The sequence below is a fragment of the Schistocerca americana genome, chromosome 2 (genome assembly GCF_021461395.2).
Source record: "Schistocerca americana isolate TAMUIC-IGC-003095 chromosome 2, iqSchAmer2.1, whole genome shotgun sequence".
NCBI lineage: Eukaryota > Metazoa > Arthropoda > Insecta > Orthoptera > Acrididae > Schistocerca > Schistocerca americana.
Genome location: NC_060120.1, coordinates 1,094,638,976 through 1,094,661,003, shown reverse-complemented (window position 1 = coordinate 1,094,661,003; position 22,028 = coordinate 1,094,638,976). Strand labels below are relative to the sequence as shown.

Sequence of the window (22,028 nt, the reverse complement as noted above, 5' to 3'; positions counted from 1 at the left end):
TCCCCCCCATGGTCGGACAGCCGCTGTAACACTCTGTGAGCTTTTAATTCCTCTTTTCTGGTCTTTGTCTATGTCTTTCTCGTTCTGTGTAGTCCCTTGTCCTCTCCATTGCTTTTCTTTCTTCCTTGCGGGTACTTCATGGTCAGAGTCATGGAAAAAGGGACTGATGGCCTTTGTAGTCTGGTCCCTTCAACCCCGACAAACCAACCAACTAGTACCAGATGCCCTTCCCGGTCTAAAGAGATGTCGCCCGATCATCAACCACAAGTAATTCGAGATGAAGATGAAGAAATGCCGCTGGCTCCTCCTGTTCCATCTGCTCCACTGCCGAGGTCAACACCATGCAACCTTCACCTGCAGCTGGGGCATTTTCATCCATATTCTCCTGTGCCCCGAATCACTAACATCACTGAGGACTCAGAGGAGGACCCCATGTATGTAGTGTTCATTCGCAGCATATGCTTTCCCCACTTCCCTAAGGATGAAGGGGTGTGGTATCCACCATTATTAAGGCTCCGCACCAAGCAGCAGTGTAATCCATTGCACACAGCCGAGAAATGCCACTAACAGTGTAGGCCGTCTTCATACGTGCGCTTCAAACCACAGCGATTGGCCACCCGTGACACTTGGTGATTGGCCACCCAGAATGTACAGCGACCCCAGCCACCAGTGCCATTAACTGTGAAACCTTATTTAACACTGCCACTGACATATACAAGCCACTTACCTATGTTCTGCTCCACAGCTCGTGTGTGCTACGCTGCCGTGGACCTGCTGTTCAATGTTAATTTGGCTGCACTCTGGACTTAGAATCCGAATGCTATATTGGAACTTGGGCCTTAACACTGACTAGGCTTAGCATGTCAATGGGCTTGTGATTCTGCCGGAATTCTGCGTTTCATGTGCACTTCCTGAACATAGGTATACCCAACATCATAATTTTCCATAAAGTGTTCAACTATAATGTGGCGCTTGGTAACAGAACCTTTTGTGCCAGTGTTGTGTCAGTAAAATGTAGAACGGTGATATATTTATTGTGTTATAACCAGAAATAACAGTAAGATTATAATAATTACAGCACACACAGAGGCAACGAGCCAATAATTCTTCTCATGCTCCATACATGAATTGAACGGGAAAATATCCAAATAACTGGTATAAGGGGGCGTACCCTGTGCCATGCACTTCAATGGTTTGTGGATGTACATGTAGGCTGCCTTTAAACAGACTAGGCTCAATGACCTTCTGTAAAACCATTAAAAATAATGCAAACTAATATTTTCAAAATCATTAAAAATAATGTAAACTAATTATTTCTGGGGAAGGGGGGGGGCATATAAAAGAAAAAAAACCCTGTTAGCTCAAAAGAAAGCTGCCAAACATTGTTCACAGTAATGTTTGCTTAATACCATTCAAACAAGCGAAAATTCTTGTCTGATGCACTGAAATATAAATGACTTGAATTTGAAATGTTCCTGCAACCTAAGCTACAAAGTTGATAACTTAAAAGTTCTTCTCGCAGAATGTTAAAGTGAAATAATGATTTGTTTAAATGAACATTGGCATATCTCTAATTTAGTAAATATTTTAAATAAAATTGAAAATTTCAACATTACAAGCAGCTATTGCAGGGGGAAAAAATTCCGTGGAGGACGTTGCATACTTTTGGATTCTTCTATAAGGTACGAAGTGAAAACAGATTTTAAATGTTTAAATGAAGATTGTATATTTCAAAGCTGTGCAAAGAGCTTGAAGACCTTAATGTGTTAGTGATCGCGGTGTACAGAATTCCACAAAGGGCATTAATTAAACCATTCCTCTCTAAATTCCAGTGCATTTTAAATAAACCAAAGAAAGAAAAAAGTGGTAATAGCTGCTGGTTGTAATGTAAACACTGCAAGTGGCATCAAAGAATCAACAAAAGTTGTTGATTCAATTAAAACGTCTGGTTTTAAACTAAATTTTTTGGAGTTCACCAGATAAAATGTTCACTCAGCCACATCCATTGATAACATTGTAACAAACTGTTAATGTACATAAATTATGTCTAGACTTAGGACTTTCAGTTGACTCAGCCTTGTTTGTTTCACTGCCAAAACTTATAAACTCGATACAAGAAAAAGTTATATCAAAAGACATTTCAATAAAACAAATAGTGAAATATGTTATGAGAAACTAACAAAAGTTAGCCGACTGTATAACAACTCCCAACTGCTTCAACAACCCTTAAAATATAAAAATTGGAAGTAGGGAGCAGTGGGAAAAAAACATGTCTGCTTCATTGATGGGTCGAAATCAGACCAAGGTGCTTCTGGGGCCGGCGTGTACGGGGCTCAGCCAAGACTGGAGGGCATCATCTCTGTAGGAAAACTGGCCTCGGTATTCCAAGCTGAAATTACTGCAATCTGGGCATGTGGGGAGGAGAATATGCGTCGGTGCTACAAGGACTATAGGATTTGCATCTATTCAGACATCCGTGAAATCATTGGCAGCCTGTGCAACGAGATCTAAGATTGTTGCAGAATGTGGAGCCAGGGGGAAGTAATAGGGTTAACCTAGTGTGGGTCTCTGGCCACTCAGGGATTGGGGACAATGAACAAGCTGACAGATTGGTCAGGATGGGGGCAAAGACTCCATTCATTGGCCTGGAACCTGTCCTGACAATCACAAAGGCTATGATCAAACTAGAGCTACAGGGCTGGCTTAGAAGACAGCATATAGAATACCGGACCATGGTCTATAAACAAAAACACAGTAAGGTAATGATGCCAAAGCTGTGTTTTAAAAGAAGCTATGTAATCCTGGGCTTGAACATAAAAGAGAATAAACTCATGGTTGGACTGATGACGGGCCATGGGAATTTCAAAAAACTCTTACATGCAGTGGGTATAATGGAAAAAAACTGTAAATGTAGGATCTGTGATGAGAGTAAAGAAACTGCATCACACCTAACCTTCGAATGCACGGCATTGGAGAGCAAGAGACAGAATTTTAGAAACAACTAGAAAAAATTTGTGGTAAGGTCTTACGGGACTGAACTGATGTCATCGGTCCCTAAGCTTACGCACTCATTAATCTAACACACACACACACACACACACACACACACACACACACACACACGCGCGCGCCCGAGTTGAGGACTCTAACCTCTGACGAGGGGGCAGCCTTGCGGACTGTGACAAGGTGCCTCAGACTGCTCAGCTACCCCACACGGCAGGACAACTAGACCTGAAAAAATGTCCAACAAATGTCTGGTAAGGGACTCCTTGCACTATTTAGGGGCATTGGTTGGCTTTGCTAGACATACAAGGAGTGATACCACACAATAAAGTCAGTTTCGGTGCGGGCAGTAGCGGGTTAGACCAAAGCTGTTTTAGCTTCCCTGCCAAAATCAAATCAAGTGAAAGTAAAATTGTCTCTCAAAGATGGTAATTAAACTAATGAAAATTTCAGTGATTTTTTTTGATAGTTCTTCTGAAGAATTTAATGAAACTTCCCCACTGAGAACATACTGCAATAAACCATCAAGCAAGGTAAGATGGATCACACAAGGAATAAAAATTTCCCATGAGAGGAAAAGAAAGTATAAAACCAGCTGAAGTACAACAAAGATCCTAGTTTTGTAAAATATATTAGAAACTATACAACTATTTTAAGAAAGTTGTGTAACCTTCAAAACAAATGACTAATAGTAAATTCAATCTAGAGCAAAAAATAAAAAAAGTTTGCTGTGAATTAGCTATCAGAAATCAAAAGCTAGATATTTCTGATCTGATATAAATCCAGCTCAAATATCTGAGTGCTTCAGTTAGTACTTCATAAATGCAGCCAATCTGATTTAGATGGAGCAAATTATGGACAGACAGTTAATAGTTCTGGATTGTAAGGCAATATCACAAAATCAAATAGGGGTAATGCAGGAGTAGGTTTAATAATGAATAAAGAAATAGGTGTGCGGGTAAGCTACTACAAACAGCATAGCGAACGCATTATTGTTGCCAAGATAGACACGAAGCCCACACCTACTACAGTAGTACAAGTTTATATGCCAACTAGCTCTGCAGATGACGAAGAAATTGAAGAAATGTATGATGAGATAAAAGAAATTATTCAGATAGTGAAGGGAGACGAAAATTTAATAGTCATGGGTGACTGGAACTCGATAGTAGGAAACGGGAGAGAAGGAATGTAGTAGGTGAATATGGACTGGGGGTAAGAATTGAAAGAGGAAGGTGCCTAGTAGAATTTTTCACAGAGCATAACTTAATCATACCTAACACTTGGTTCAAGAATCATAAAAGAAGGTTGTATACATGGAAGAAGCCTGGAGATACTGACAGGTTTCAGATAGATTATATAATGGTAAGACAGAGATTTAGGAACCAGGTTTTAAATTGTAAGACATTTCCAGGGGCAGATGTGGACTCTGACCACAATCTATTGGTTATGAACTGTAGATTAAAACTGAAGAAACTGCAAAAAGGTGGGAATTTAAGGAGATTGGACCCGGATAAACTGACTAAAGCAGAGGTTGTACAGAGTTTCAGGGAGACAATATAGGGAACAATTGATAGGAATGGGGGAAAGAAATACGGTAGAAGAAGAATAGGTAGCTTTGAGGGATGAAGTAGTGAAGGCAGCAGAGGATCAAGTAGGTAAAAAGACGAGGGCTAGTAGAAATCCTTGGGTAACAGAAGAAATATTGAATTTAATTGATGAAAGGAGAAAATATAAAAATGCAGTAAATGAAGCAGGCAAAAAGGAATACAAATGACTCAAAAATGAGATTGACAGGAAGTGCAAAATGGCTAAGCAGGGATGGCTGGCTAGAGGACAAATATAAGGATGTAGAGGCTTATCTCACCAGGGGTAAGATAGATATTTCCTACAAAAAAAATTAGAGAGACCTTTGGAGAAAAGAGAACCACTTGTATGAATATCAAGAGCTCAGATGGAAACCCAATTCCAAGCAAAGAGGGGGAAGCAGAAAGGTGGAAGTAGCATATAGAGGGTCTATACAAGGGTGATGTACTTGAGGACAATATTATGGAAATGGAAGAGGATGTAGATGAAGATGAAATGGGAGATTTGATACTTTGTAAAGAGTTTGACAGAGCGCTGAAAGATCTGAGTCGAAACAAGGCCCTGGGAGTAGACAACATTCCATTAGAACTACTGACAGCCTTGGGAGAGCCAGTCCTGACAAAAGTCCACCATCTGGTGAGCAAAATGTATGAGACAGGCGAAATAACCTAAGACTTCAAGAAGAATATAATAATTCCAATCCCAAAGAAAGCAGGTACTGACAGATGTAAAATTACCGAACTATCAGTTTAATAAGTCACAGCTGCAAAATACTAATGCGAAGTCTTTACAGACGAATGGAAAAACTAGTAGAAGCCGACCTCGGGGAAGATCAGTTTGGAGTCTGTAGAAATATTGGAACACGTGAGGCAATACTGACCCTACGACTTATCTTACAAGCTAGATTAAGAAAAGGCAAACCTACGTTTGTATCCTTTGTAGACTTAGAGAAAGCTTTTGACAATGTTGACTGGAATACTCTATTTCAAATTCTGGAGGTGGCAGGGGTAAAATAAAGGGAGCGAAAAGCTATTTACAATTTGTACAGAAACCAGATGGCAGTTATAAGAGTCGAGGGGTATGAAAGGGAAGCAGTGGTTGGGAAGGGAGTGAGACAGGGTTGTAGCCTCTCCCCTATGTAACTCGATCCATATATTGAGCAAGCAGTGAAAGAAACAAAAGAAAAATTCGGAGTAGGTATTAAAATCCATTCTTTTTTCAAGTTGTGCCACAAACTCCTCTTCTCCCCAGTTCTGTTGAATACCTCCTCATTAGTTATGTGATCTACCCAGCTAATCTTCAGCATTCTTCTGTAGCACCACATTTTGAAAGCTTCTACTCTCTTCTTGTCCAAACTATTTATCGTCCATGTTTCACTTCCATACATGGCTACACTCCGTACAAATACTTTCAGAAACGACTTCCTGAAACTCAAATCTATACTCGATGTTAACAAATTTCTCTTCTTCAGAAATGCTTTCCTTGCCAATGCGAGTCTACATTTTATATCATCTCTACTTCAACCATCATCAGTTATTGTGCTCCCCAAATAGCAAAACTCCTTTACTACTTTAAGTGTCTCATTTCCTAATCTAATTACCTCAGCATCACCCGACTTAATTCGACTACATTCCATTATCCTCGTTTTGCTTTTGTTGATGTTCATCTTATATCCTCCTTTCAATACACTGTCCATTCCATTCAACTGCCCTTCCAAGTCCTTTGCTACCTCTGTCAGAGTTACAATGTCATCGGCGAACCTCAAAGTTTTTATTTCTCCTCTATGGATTTTAATACCTACTCTGAATTTTTCTTTTGTTTCCTTCACTGCTTGCTCAATATACAGATCGAGTTACATAGGGGAGAGGCTACAACCCTGTCTCACTCCCTTCCCAACCACTGCTTCCCTTTCATGCCCCTCGACTCTTATAACTGCCATCTGCTGTCTGTACAAATTGTAAATAGCCTTTCGGTCCCTGTATTTTATCCCTGCCACCTTCAGAATTTGAAAGAGAGTATTCCAGTCAACATTGTCAAAAGCTTTCTCTAAGTCTACAAATGCTACAAACGTAGGTTTGCCTTTCCTTAATCTTTCTTCTAAGATAAGTCGTAGGGTCAGTATTGCCTCATGTGTTCCCATATTTCTACAGAATCCAAACTGATCTTCCCCGAGGTCGGCTTCTACTAGTTTTTCCATTCATCTGTAAAGAATTTGCATTAGTATTTTGCAGCTGTGACGTATTAAACTGATAGTTCCGTAATTTTCACATCTGTCAACACCTGCTTTCTTTGGGATTGGAATTATTATGTTCTTCTTGAAGTCTGAGGGTATTTCGCCTGTCTCATACATTTTGCTGACCAGATGGTAGAGTTTTGTCAGGACTGGCTCTCCCAAGGCTGTTAGTAGTTCTAATGGAATGTTGTCTACTCCCGGGGCCTTGTTTCGACTCAGATCTTTCAGTGCTCTGTCAAACTCTTTACACAGTATCAAATCTCCCATTCCATCTTCATCTACATCCTCTTCCATTTCCATAATATTGTCCTCAAGTACCTCGCCCTTGTATAGACCCTCTATATGCTACTTCCACCTTTCTGCTTCCCCCTCTTTGCTTGGAATTGGGTTTCCAACTGAGCTCTTGATATTCATACAAGTGGTTCTCTTTTCTCCAAAGGTCTCTTTAATTTTTCTGTAGGCAATATCTATCTTACCCCTGGTGAGATAAGCCTCTACATCCTTACATTTGTCCTCTAACCAGCCATCCCTGCTTAGCCATTTTGCACTTCCTGTCGATCTCATTTTTGAGACGTCTGTATTCCTTTTTGCCTGCTTCATTTACTGCATTTTTATATTTTCTCCTTTCATCAATTAAATTCAATATTTCTTCTGTTATCCAAGGATTTCTACTAGCCGTCGTCTTTTTACCTACTTGATCCTCTGCTGCCTTCACTACTTCATCCCTCAAAGCTACCTTTTCTTCTTCTACCGTATTTTTTTCCCCCATTCCTATCAATTGTTCCCTATATTGTCTCCCTGAAACTCTGTACAACCTCTGCTTTAGTCAGTTTATCCGGGTCCAATCTCCTTAAATTCCCACCTTTTTGCAGTTTCTTCAGTTTTAATCTACAGTTCACAACCAATAGCTTGTGGTCAGAGTCCACATCTGCCCCTGGAAATGTCTTACAATTTAAAACCTGGTTCCTAAATCTCTGTCTTACCATTATATAATCTATCTGAAACCTGTCAGTATCTCCAGGCTTCTTCCATGTATACAACCTTCTTTTATGATTCTTGAACCAAGTGTTAGGTATGATTAAGTTATGCTCTGTGAAAAATTCTACTAGGCACCTTCCTCTTTCAATTCTTACCCCCAGTCCATATTCACCTACTACATTCCTTCTCTCCCGTTTCCTACTATCGAGTTCCAGTCACCCATGACTATTAAATTTTCGTCTCCCTTCACTATCTGAATAATTTCTTTTATCTCATCATACATTTCTTCAATTTCTTCGTCATCTGCAGAGCTAGTTGGCATATAAACTTGTACTACTGTAGTAGGTGTGGGCTTCGTGTCTATCTTGGCCGCAATAATGCGTTCGCTATGCTGTTTGTAGTAGCTTACCTGCACCCCTATTTCTTTATTCATTAATAAACCTACTCCTGCATTACCCCTATTTGATTTTGTATTTATAACCCTGTATTTGCCTGCCCAGTCTTGTTCCTCCTGCCACCGAACTTCGCTAATTTCCGCTATATCTAACTTTAACCTATCCATTTCCCTTTTTAAATTTTCTAACCTACCTGTCCGATTAAGGGATCTGACATTCCACGCTCTGATCCGTAAAACGCCAGTTTTCTTTCTCTTGATAACGACATCCACCGGAGTAGTCCCCGCCCGGAGATCCGAATGGGGGACTATTTTACCTCCGGAATATTTTACCCAAGAGGACTCCATCATCATTTAACCATGATGCTATATATTTTAGAAAACAAACCACATGATTTTCTAATGGAAAGATCCTACTACTCAGAGGAAGATTTCATGAAGGATGAGGTGATATTTTGAGCAGAATCCTCAGAATGAATTAAAAATTTGTGCTAGTTATAGTGAGTGCACATTATGAAATAGCATTAAAAATTAGAAAGAACAGTGAATAAATTCTTCAACAAGCAATTTGTATGGTTGACAAAATTTTTAATTAAGTAAATTGTAACCCAGACATGTATCCTGTACATAAGACTATTGTTCTGAAATTCTGTATTTTATGGGATGAATAAATCACATTTCCAAAGTGCTGTCCGTGGACCTCTGCATGGCTCTTTCAGACAGTTTTCACATCTTTCCTACAAAAACACGAGTCTTGCATTTCTGCTGTTGTACTGTGGTCTGTCCTGGCTCAGAACCCTACTTAGGTGCCAAGCACCTGGACACTGTAGCACAGTCCTGTTTGTTAGGCCTCGTTTTTTTTCTTTCAAGAAACTGTGTTGGCTGCCCCATATTCATTACCTGAAGACTAACTGCACTCAGAAGCTTGACACTATCTGCTGCTTTGCCCATAAATGTTGAGGGTGCTACTCTTATATGTATTTACCAGGCCCTGGTTTTGTCCTGACTGCACTATGGTTGCCATGTTTGTGGCTCAGTGACTCCTTCAGCTTTGAAACTGTTAGATCCAGTCCACCATCATGGCATGTGTCTGGCCACTAGTGCATTTCAGTTTGTCTCTTAGTGTGCTTGCTGAAATGGAGATCATTCCCCTTCACATTCGATGGTACCAGCTCTTGGTCTCCTGTGCAATTGCTATTCGACAATTCCTTGACTGTCCTGCATACTCCAATCTCTTTCCCTACAAGGGGTGTTGTCATCCGGATTCATGCCCTTGGTTGGGAGTACCATTTGATGATCAGTAGACCCACAATAAGGCCACTCCAACTGTGGCTAAAACGTTTGGTCCTGCAGTATAACTTTTTACATTATGATGCAGTACTTTACTCAGAAAACTTTTGTCAACTGACTTTGGTGGAAACATATCCAATTATACCTGTAGGAGTATAAAATGTTGCTGATATTGGCTTCTCCTCATTAATTTATGCAAAAGGATGCACAGTAGGGTAACATTGCTCACTTTGTTAGGCTCTATAACCCTTAGGTTGTTGAAAACTCGGAAAACAAGATGCCTTTATACAAACAACATTTTCAGCAATACTGTAGATGAAATAACCTCTACCTGGAAATATTTTGTGCACTTCCTTTCTCATAAATACCAGGGTATTGCTTCATCATGTTGCAACCCCCCAGGGGGTCCACAACTCTTTTGTGGACACGTGCGTAGCGAGCACGGGACCCCGAGCTAATGTTGCCCTCCTTCCTTTCTGGGCTGCATACCTTCCCTTCCCTTTCCGCATCCCTCCCCGTCCCCCATCTTCGCCCCCCCCCCCCCCCCCCCCTCACCTCTGTCTCTTTCCTTCCCTTTCTCCCCCTCTGGGAGTATGGTTTGTGCCTACGTCCGGAGACGGACGCTCGAAACTGTTCCAAATTCCTTGCTTTTACACTTGCAAGTCCTCGTCCTTCCTCTGTCCTTCTCTTTTCCTTCCCTCTTCTCCTTGCCCTTTTCTCCGCTGCGGCGTTTGAGACCCCCTTTTCTTTCCTTTCCCTTTCTCTTTTTTCCTCCCTGTGCGTGTCTGAAGGCCGACCCACGCACTTCCATGCGTAGCCGGTGACGGGGTAACGCGTAATTCCCCGCCCCGGGTAGACAGGTAGGACACGTACGTACCCCCTGGTAACGGCCAGGCCCAGGGAGGGGTGATTACCCGAGCTGATACCTTCCGAAAGTGCCGATTGGTCCCTCCGTCCGTTTGTCGGGAGGTGTGACCTGAGGTGTGAACAATCACCTAAGGCGGGTGTGCCCTCGGTGAGGGCCCCCACAAGGGAGGAGCGCGCCATCGGAGACGCCGGTAATCATGGGGGATTCTTCCGCAATGGTTTCCTCACCTTCCACTATGTCTGCTCACAAACGTAAGTTCACTGAGTCTCAGCCACAGACGGTTCTTCCATCGGTGCCACAGTTCCTTGTTGTTTCTCGGTCTGACGAAGGTCACGACTTTTCCACGGTCAACCCTTTCATTATTCAGAAAGGTGTCGACGCAATTGCGGGTCCTGTAAAGTCTTGTTCCAGATTACGGAATGGTACCCTGTTGTTAGAAACACACAGTGCCCTCCAGGCTCAAAAATTGCTGCGTACTTCTCTGCTCCACACCTTCCCTGTCCGGGTGGAACCGCACCGTACCTTAAATTCCTCGCGTGGAGTCGTTTATACACGCTCCCTCGATGGATTGTCTGACGAAGAAATTCAGCACTACCTGTCTGACCAGGGCGTCACCGCTGTTCATCGGGTTATGAAAAGGGTTGACTCAAACATCATTCCAACCCGCACTGTCTTCTTGACATTTGACAAAGTTCAACTCCCATCAAAAATCAAAGCAGGCTATGAGATAATTTCCGTTCGCCCTTATGTCCCAAACCCTACGCGTTGCTATCGATGTCAGCGGTTCAATCACACCAGCCAGTCCTGTTCCAATCCGGCCAAATGTGTTACGTGTGGCAAGGATGCCCATGAGGGTGCTTGTCCACCTCCATCCCCTCACTGCATCAACTGTATGGGTGACCACGCTGCTTCCTCTCGAGATTGCCCCGTTTTTAAGGATGAAAAGCTCATCCAGGAAATAAGAGTGAAGGAAAAGGTGTCGACCTTTGCTGCTTGAAAGTTACTCGCCAGTCGACAGCCCACCGTGCCTCAGAAAGGAAAATACAGCACTGTCCTTGCTTCTCCTCGGCCAACAAAGGAGGCGGCCACGCAGACTTGCGACCTCACATTTAGTACCACGGTCGTCAGATCGGCCAGCGCAAAGATCGCCCGTTCATCCTCACCACTTTCGCCTGCCCACTCTATGGCTCACCCCTCGTCGGGTTCTGCTAAATCTCGAGCCCAAAAGTCAGACGCCAAGTCTTCGATAAAAGAGCATTCTCGTGAAGAGTTTTTACGTACCGCAACTTCACAACCATCGGTTCCTCCTTCATCTAAACATCATACCTCCAAGAAGGCTACGAAGAAACACAGTTCCTCTCCTTCTCCGCCAAGGCGTGTCCCAACTACAGCACCACCTGGCGGAAATCGCCCTCGGCCATCTTCTGTGTCGCCGAGGCGCACTGCTGGTGGCCGGTCAACTGGCCGATCGTTGGTGGCAGGAGCTGCTCCTGACCAACCTATGGATCAGGATCTTCTGCCTTCGACTGAATGCCATTCCATGCTGTCGGTCGCAAGCTCTGAGCAGTCGTTGAGTTGACAGCACCCTTGGTCACGTTTCTCCATTTTCTGTTCACCCTATGTCCATTATCCACTGGAATATCCGCGGCATTCGCGCCAATCGGGATGAATTGTCGATCCTCTTACGATCCTACTCGCCGGTCATCTTCTGTCTTCAGGAAACAAAGCTGCGTCCCCATGACCGCTTTGTTCTCCCTCATTTTCAGTCCATCCGATATGACCTCCCCTCTGTTGAAGGCACTCCAGCCCATGGAGGACTCATGATTCTGCTCCATGATACTCTCCATTATCACCCAATCCCCTTAAACAGTTCCTTCCAAGCTGTCGCCGTCCGTCTTTCCCTTTCTGGATACACGTTCTCTCTATGTACGGTATACATTCCATCGTCTACACCAATGGCACGAGCTGATCTCCTTCATCTTCTTGATCAGCTTCCACCCCCCTATTTGCTGGTTGGGGACTTCAATGCCCACCACCCACTTTGGGGATCTCCACATCCTTGTCCACGTGGCTCACTATTGCTAGACGTCTTCCACCAAGCGGATCTAGTCTGCCTCAACACTGGGGTCCCCACATTTTTGTCTGCCTCCACGGCAAATTTATCTCATTTGGACCTTGCGGTCGGTACTGTTCCGCTAGCTCGGCGCTTCGAATGGTTCGCCCTTGATGATACACACTCGAGTGACCACTTTCCATGTGTTCTTCGACTGCAGCCTCAACTGCCATATATGCGCTCGCGACGCTGGAAGTTTGCCCAAGCCGATTGGACACTTTTTTCGTCTCTAGCGACATTCGATGACCGTCGCTTTCCCAGCGTCGACGATGAGGTCACACATTTTACCGTCGTTATTCTCACAGCTGCGGAACGTTCAATACCACGCACCTCCGAATTGCCCCGGCGCCCCCCAGTTCCTTGGTGGAACGAGGCATGCCGGGACGCAATACGTGAGCGGCGACGTGCTCTTCGCATTTTCCGTCACCATCCAACTTTGGCCAACTGTATCCGATATAAGCAGCTCCGTGCGCGATGCCGTCGCGTCATCCGCGATAGCAAGAAGGCAAGCTGGCAATTCTTTATTAGCTCATTTAACACCTTCACTCCCTCCTCGGAAGTTTGGAGTCGGCTTCAACGGTTCTCAGGCGCGCCTAGTTTCTCCCCGGTCTCTGGGCTCACTGTCGCGCATGATACCTTAGTGGACCCCGTCGCAATATCTAACTCATTGGGTCAGCACTTTGCTGAGATTTCGAGCTCTTCAAATTACCCGCCAGCGTTTCTCCCGAAGAAACGTGCAGCGGAAGTGCGACATCTTGCTTTCTCCTCTCAAAATCGCGAAAGCTACAATACTGTTTTCTCCATGCGCGAACTCCAACATGCACTCTCTCCTTCTCGCTCCTCCGCCCCAGGACCGGATGGTATCCATGTCCAAATGTTGCTGCATTTATCAACCCATAGCCTGCGCTACCTCCTTCGCCTTTATAATCGAATTTGGACCGACAGTACCTTTCCCAGGCGATGGTGGGAAGCTATTGTCGTTCCCGTTCCGAAACCTGAAAAGGACAAACATCTCCCCTCTAGCTATCGCCCCATTTCTCTCACGAGTAGTGTCTGTAAGGTTTTGGAGCGTATGGTGAATTACCGTTTAGCTTGGTGGCTGGAATCTCGCAGTCTTTTAACACCAGCCCAATGCGGATTCCGACAACATCGTTCTGCCGTTGACCATCTTGTTGCTCTCTCCACTTATATCATGAACAATTTCCTCCGGAAACGCCAAACGTTAGCAATATTTTTTGATCTGGAGAGAGCATACGATACCTGTTGGAGGACAGGCATCCTCCGCACACTGTTCTCTTGGGGCTTTCGAGGCCGGCTACCCCTTTTTCTTCGCGAATTTATGGCAGAGCGCACATTTAGGGTGCGGGTGAACACTACTCTATCCCGTACTTTCTCCCAAGAAAACGGGGTACCCCAGGGCTCCGTGCTGAGTGTTGTACTGTTTGCCATCGCCATTAATCCAATTATGGATTGTCTCCTTCCTGATGTCTCGGGCTCCCTCTTTGTGTACGATTTTGCGATCTACTACAGCTCTCAACGGACCAGCCTTCTTGAAAGACGTCTTCAAGGATGTCTCGATCGCCTCCACTCGTGGAGCATCGAAACCGGCTTCCGTTTCTCACCCAGTAAGACCGTTTGTGTTAATTTTTGGCGACGTAAGGAGTTTCTTCCGCCCTCCTTACATCTAGGTCCTGTCAACCTTCCGTTTTCCGACGTCGCTAAATTCTTGGGTCTTATGTTTGACAGAAAACTGTGCTGGTCCTCCCACGTTTCCTATCTTTCGGCTCGCTGTCTGCGTTCCCTTAACACCCTCCGTGTCCTGAATGGCACCTCTTGGGGAGCGGACCGAGTGGTCCTTCTCCGCCTCTATCGCGCCTTAGTGCGCTCGAAATTGGACTATGGAAGCATAGTCTACTCCTCTGCTCGGCTGTCTATTCCTCGGCGTCTCGACTCTATCCACCACCGTGGATTACGTTTAGTGTCTGGAGCTTTTTACACCAGCCCTGTGGAAAGCCTTTATGCTGAGACTGCTGAACCTCCGCTATCCAATCGGCGGGCAGTCTTCTGAGTCGTTATGCTAGCCATCTGTCTTCCATGCCTGCTAATCCAGCCCATGACCTTTTTTGCGACGCCTCCTTGGATGTCGGGTATGCAGGCCGCTCCTCCTCCCTACTACCCCCGGGAGTCCGCTTCCGTCAACTGCTCCATTCTCTTCCCTTCCGCTTTCCTAAAACCTTCTTGACAACTTGGGGTACAGCACCGCCTTGGCTCCGTCCCCGGATCGACTTGCTCAGAGACCTATGTCAATTTCCCAAGGATGGTACCCCTACACTTGTTTACCGTCGGGCATTTGCTGCTCTATGTGCACAAATGACGGAAGCCACATTTATTTACACCGATGGCTCGAAAACATCGTTAGGTGTAGGGAGTGCCTATATTGTTGGCGACACCCCAAATCACTTTCGGCTTCCCGACCAGTGTTCGGTTTATACTGCGGAGCTTTACGCTATTCTCCAGGCTGTCCACTACATCCGCCGCCATCAGCGGATACAGTACATAATCTGCTCAGATTCTCTCAGCTCTCTCCTAAGTCTCCAAGCTCTTTACCCTGTGCACCCTCTGGTCCACCGGATTCAGTACTGTCTGCGCTTACTCCACCTGGGGGGCGTCTCGGTGGCGTTCCTCTGGCTCCCAGGACACGCTGGTATCTGTGGAAATGAGGCGGCCGATATAGCGGCCAAGGCTGCAGTCTCTCTTCCTCGGCCAGCTATTCAGTCTCTTCCGTTTACCGATCTACGGAGCGGTTTATGTCGCCAAGTTGCTCATTTATGGCATGCGCATTGGTCAACACTTCCCCATAATAAATTGCGGGAAGTGAAAGCCCTTCCTTGCGCTTGGACCTCTTCCTCCCGAACGTGTCGTCGGGAGGAGGTAATTTTAGCTAGACTCCGGATAGGGCACTGTCTTTTTAGTCATCGACATCTTTTAAGCGGTGATCCTCCCCCACTCTGTCCCCACTGCTCTCAGCCGTGGACGGTCAGACACCTTTTAATTGAATGCCCCTATTTTAATCCGTTACGCTCCCGTCTACAGCTATCGCCTGATCTATCGTCGATTTTAGCAGATGACACGCGCTCAGCTGACCGCGTTCTACAGTTTATTAGTGACAGTGAAATGATGTCAGTCATTTGAAGCCTTTTTTTTGGGGACAACCAACCCCTTTCTATAGTGGATTTTTAAGCATTCCTTCTGCCTTTAGTTTCTCAAATTTTATGACTTTGTTCCCATTGCTGCTGATTTTAAATTTCGTTTTTTTCCTGTTTTCTACGTCACGGGCTGGGCGCTAATGACCATAGAAGTTTTGCGCCCTAAAACCACAAACAAAAAAAAAAATCATGTTGCAATCCAAGGGGGGGGGGGGGGGGGGGGGAAAGCTGCTTCTTCGATGAAGACATGGTAATATTTCACCTAATGAAGGCACCTTCCTGTTGGGTGATAGTTTGTTGACTTTAAAAAACATACATGAATTGTTGAAAACTTCCTCACAAATGTGAAACAATAGTGGGCATTCACTAGAGCTGGAAGTACCACACTAAATATCTTTTGTAGTTCAAAAAATTAGGTTCATGTATTCACTTGGCTCGGTATGATGATGTGTTTGATGTCAATTGCCCACAAACAGTTTGGAAAATTCTGAAGATTTTCTAGATGTTGTGCTATGTTGAGCCACTTATTTCTGTTTATAGGCAACTGAAAAAAAGCAGGGTTGTTATTCTCTGAATGTGTCTTGTAGGTAATTTAAATGTTGTAGTTTTTTATCTGTACATCTAAAACTGCAAACATGCTTTCAAAAAGGCAGGCTATCTATTATGCATTGTTTTCAGGGGCCAGAACAGAAAGTTCATGATACATTAGCTACTGAACATGTAACACCTGATCCAGGGATATAGACACAGTGTGGTACGACGAAGAAAGTCATGACACTACAGCTACTGAAGCTGCTGTAATTGATAAAGATGGACCTCCAACGGGCAGAAAAAGGTAGAAGCTTGTACTTCTTCATAGCAAGTTGATAGCAAAATGTAAACAGCAAAAGGTGAAAGCTGTTCATGTTGTGATCTACTGTGTTTTAAATTGAAATAATTGGATTTTAAGTAAAAACCTATTTTGTTTCTCATTAAATAAAGGCAATAAAAGTTGTACATACACGAATTACGCAATTTATGATCGAAAATGCTAGTTTAGTATCTGATTGTACCTAAATTTTAAAAATCCAAGTAAATAAACTTTGTTATGACTAACGTTCGCAAATGGTCTTTCCAGCTAAGAATTACAAAAATATTTTATCGAAAATTGTAATTTTATAGAACCTAAAATACCTAATTTGATGTTAGAACCTGATTGTACCTAATTTTTAAATATTCTAAAAATATCTAATTTCATGTTAGAACTTGCTGTATCTAATTTTTTAAAAATCCAGTCAAATAAAATTTGTATGACTAAACGTACCCTTTTGGTCTTCACAATTACTTAGAAAACAGTAATTGAATGATAACTTGTTTGTTCACATGCGTGAACGCCAATCGTGAGTCACAGTGACAGCATACGCCAGGCTGTTTCAGCCCGCCCTGTTCTGCGGAGCGTTGACGCTCGCTGTGGACTGTCAAATTGGCCGGCAGGACAAGGAGGAGCCTTGTGACCTGCCTCCAACACCTTCCTGCCTTGTCGGAACAGCCAGTTTGAATCATCTGCACTGCCTACATTCAGTAGGTCACTGTGGAAAGTCAAGAATGCCGAAACTAGGCAGATCCAAATCATCTCTGATTCGTCACTTGTTACAAGGATTTTCTGGTTTCCCTACAGACGGAAGAGTTATTCACTCCAATGTGTACAACAAAAAAATGTAAGTAACATGTTGACCAATTATCTGCTACGCCCACTCACAGAACAGTGATTCCACTATTTTTTCCAAGTTATCGTGGGCCAGACATGTGTGAATGCAAAAATAGTGTTTCTAAACCCTTAATGTACATTAATTTTGCTAAGTATATCTTGTGCGTAAATTCTTCCACAAAGTATTTATCTTTTCTTTTTGTTTTTAGGTATGTTCTGAACAGAGGTCACATTTAAGTCAGCATGTTGCAGCGGTTAAACACCAGGCAAATTTAAAATAATAAATTAAAATTGAAACAAACATTTGTAACTAAACCAAATGCAACAAACAGAACTGAATTTAATCTTCAGCTGTGTTGAGCCATTGTCGCAGCAAACATACCATTCAAATCAGGTGAAAACAGCCAGATCCAAAGTTCTCCAGAAAAATACTGTCACCACATCATTCCATCAGAATCCACACTGAGAAAGAACTATTTAGATTCTTTATATGAAAATACATTGAGCAAGATAAGGGAAGACACAGGCGATTCATACATGTGGCTCTCTGTCAAAGAGGCAACTGACAGACAAGGTCGATATGTGAGTAATTTGACTGTTGGAAAGTCAGATCCTGAAACTAGCTCTGTACCTCACCTGATCTGCAGCAAGGAGCTAAAAAAGACTAACCAGGAAACAAATCCTCACTTTGTTAATAAAGCCCTCAAATTACATTTCTCCAACAGTCTAGATGAAAATAAATTACTTGTAATCTACGCTGATGCAGCCGCATACATGATTGCTGCTGTCAAATTGTTGAAAGTATTTTACCCAGCCTTGCTCCATATCATATGTCTTGCCCATTCCATGAATCATGTAGCTGAGATAATAAGTCTCGAATTTCCACATGTAAATAAGCTATTTCTGCCACCAAAAACATTTTTATTAAAGCACCTACAAGAATCCAGTTATTTCGAGAGGAACTTCCCAATGTACCACTTCCACCAGAACCCATACTTAATTGCTGGGGAACATGGCCACAGGCAGTAGAGTATTACAGCAGGCATTTGGAAGACATTAAGAACCTTGTTCTTAAATTGTGGGAGGAGCAGTGAGCATTACTTCAGCTAAAGATTTTCTAAAGGACCCAATAATTTCGAACAACATTGCATACATAAAATCACATTATGCATTAATGGTGCCTATTATTAAAGCTCTAGTGTGTTCAGGGAAACCAGTCTACACGCAACTGCGATTGATAGAAGAGGTCACAGAAAAAATCGACTTGGTCCCCAGTTCTATTGGTATGAAAGTGAGAAACTAAAGACAGTGCAATAAAAAATAAAAAATAAAAAAAAAAACAGGACTGACCACCATCTGCACAGTGGTTGATATCTTATCGAGTAAATCAACAGAACATGAGTGTGCAGTCTGCGCCTAATACTGTCAATTAAATACACTCCGATGACATCTGTTGACGTGGAATGCTCATTCTTGGCATATAAGATGCTATTAACAGACAAGACATGCAGTTTCTCAATGGAAAATGTGGAGAAAGTGTTAGTTATTTACTGTGACTGTAATTATGGACATAGATAATAATATAGTGTGGATTTTTGTCAATCTATTTATCTTCCTAGACAATAAAATGTCACATTTTGGTCGCCTATTTCCAGATTATTATAACCTATTTTTGTAAGTTATAGAACCTATTTTAGGTACCTAATTTAAGATTTTTCAGAACCTAAAAGTCTGAGGTCTAGTGATGACACTTCTGAAATAGCGATGCACAAAATAAACTACTGTACGTTTAATTTTAAAATACCCAACATTCTGCAGCCCTATGATTACATAACTGCAACTGTCAACAAACTGGATCTTTTGCAAATACAGTTCCACATGGTTAGGGTGTGAGTCAAGTTGGTCATCACTCAAAGGGTCAGAAAATTCAGTTAGTGTAAATATATAAAAGAATACAATGATGATATTATATTTTGAATAATATGGATTTTCAGGGTTATGCCTTTCAGCATTCAGAGGAAAAGTGCTATAAAAATATAGGCAATGAGTGGTTTTTATCACAAGAAGATGCATACACCACTTTGTTTACCGCAAGACCTGGGGTGTAGACGTAGCATAACAACTAGAACTGAAGACAGGGATTTGTATAGAGTAGTATCTTCGTGACCATTTATTTATGCGATGTTGCATTCGGTGCAGACTTGGACTCTCTGGCAGCTGGACACTGGCCAGGTTTTATATCAGGGAGCTGCTGGTACCTACCACAGGGTAGAGCTCATTCCTAAATTTAAGAGTTAAATATCCCCAGGTCTATGTGACACCCCGCCGTGTCTCCTAAAAGCACCCCGCGAATTTACAGACAAGTCACACACATCCAGTTGCTTCTCTGATTACCTAAAACTTGTAAGTGTTCTTCCCACCCACTAAAAGGTCATACAGAAAAAATGGGGAATAACATACCACTTTCATTATTGTTCCATTTTTCTTAAATAATCGCAACCTACAAAAAGAGAATTATGGATTATTTACATAAATATCAATTGCCTTTGGCGAATGTGGCAATGCAAAGGGTAAAGTGAAATACAAAGAAACCAGTTGGTGGAACGATAGAGTAAAAGATGCAATTAAAAAACGTAATATAGCTAAGAAATACATGCAGTTTGAAAGAAGAAATCAGAACCAGAGGCTGGTACCAAAAGATGAACTCAAGGTGTCAACACTGGAGAAGGAATACCAACAAAAGAAAGTCCAAGCAAAAGAAGAAAAGGAGAAGAGTTGGGAAATATTCGCCCAGAAGCTTGAGCAAGGTAGCAAAGGGAACCAAAAACTGCTCTATGGGTTTTTGAAAAGTAAAAGAACTGATAGAGAAGACATAAAAGTGATTGAAACAGAGAATGGGGATATTATCAGGGAGCTGGAAGGTATCAGAAGACGGATGAAGACTTATTTTGAAATCTTACTGAGTGGGGAAGGTGCACAAGAAAGTGACACCGAAGTCTTTGAATTAGAGGAATAGCAGTATCCAATCTCTTGGTTAGAAACAGAGAATTCCCTGAAACAGATGAAAAGTGGGAAGGCAGCTGGAGTAGATGAGCTGACAGTGGATGTGATTAAAGCCGCAGGAATCCATGGAATACAATGGTTACACTGGGTCCTTGGAGGTGATGTGGAAGGAAAACAAAGTGCCGGATGAATAGAAAAAAGGAATTATAATACCATTGTTCAAGAAAGGTAGTAGAAAGAAATGGACAACTATCGAGGAATCTCACTCTTATCACACTGCCTTAAGATAATGGAAAAGGTCGTAGAAAACATATTGCGGAAAATTCTAGAACACCAATTAGAGGAAAAACAGTGTGAGTTCAGAAGTAATACGTTAACAGTAGATCTCATTTTCTCTCTCTGTCAGTTAATGAAGAAATATTGGGAAAAAGGAAAGGACTTGATAGCAGTATTTGTGGATTTGGAAAAAGCATATGGCAGTGTACCACGGGATAAAATATGGCAATGCTTGAGAAATCATAATGTTCCTGATTCAGTAATTAAAAAAGTCTAGATGTTGTACAATGGTTGTCATAGCAGTGTACAAGTAGGAGGTGGAAGATCAAAATGGTTTAAGACAAAGAGAGTTGTTCAGCAAGGCAGTTTGCTCTTCCCTTTACTCTTCATTACACTTATGGACACAATCATGAAAGAAATCAAGGATGAAGAAAATGAAGATCTCAATGCTTTTGTTTTTGCCAATGACATCGCCATATGGGGAGAGACGGAAATGGAGGTTCAGAGGAGACTATATTACTGGAACACAAAATTTAAGAAATTCGAGTTAACTGTGAATAGGAACAAGATAGTGGCAATGAAGAGGAGCAGGACACCCACACCTTGTCACATCATACTGGAGGGGGAGAAGGTTGAATGTGTGAAAAACTTCAATTATCTGGGTAGCATCATATCATGTGATGGTAGTTCCAAACTAGAAGTCTTAAACAAAATAACGAAAGGATGTAGCTTCTTCCACCAAGTATGAAATCTAATCTGGGACAAGGAAGTCCCTCAAAGAGCCAAACAGACCATGTATAAAACTTATCTCGCGCTAAACATGATGTATAGTCTAGAGGCCTATGTCATAAATAAGAGAGAAGAGTGTCAAATACAAGCATGTGAAATGAAGTTCCATAGGTCAGCTCTACGAAAAACTAGGAGAGACCTGAGGGTGACATTGAGTACAGAGGAGAGAATGAGTGCTTTGAGATTGAAGTGGTTCGATCATGTGAAGTGAATGCACCCGACTTGAATTCCACGCCAGTATTTGGAGGTGGCAGTACCAGGAAGAAGACCAGTTGGGTGGCCTAGAAAGAAATGGACAGATCAGGTTAAGGAAGATCTCAAGAGGAGAGTAGTAACATGGGATGTAATGGAGAGGGAAAAGCTATACCAGCACAGAAACCAATGGAGGCATATCGTTCACAAAGTACCTACACGGCTCGCTGGAAGGAGATGATGATGATGATGATGATGATGATGATGATGATGACCACCACCAATTCAGTACAATTCTGTGTAGAAGACCAGTTGAAAAGTGAACAGAAGTCTTCAAACCACTAATGCATATGTAAACCTGTTCCATGTGCTTGTACAGTCATCTAGGAATGTAGAATCTGCCTGTTGTCCT

General features: G+C 42.8%; 1 protein-coding gene across 8 annotated transcripts in view; it reads left to right on the top strand.

Moving 5' to 3' along the window:
* Positions 1-22,028, top strand: part of LOC124596500 — a 75,053-nt gene that overhangs the window by 38,140 nt on the left and 14,885 nt on the right. For 3 of the 8 annotated variants that reach the window (XR_006978306.1, XR_006978312.1, XR_006978311.1), the window contains one exon: positions 16,348-16,967. The exons of 1 other annotated variant lie outside the window; for it this stretch is intronic. The gene's annotated coding sequence lies outside the window, so the exon portion shown is untranslated. Of the gene's footprint in view, positions 1-16,347; positions 16,968-17,085; positions 17,367-17,565; positions 18,195-22,028 lie in introns of those variants that run through there. 4 more of the 8 variants (XR_006978308.1, XR_006978307.1, XR_006978310.1 and 1 more) reach the window with 3 other exon arrangements.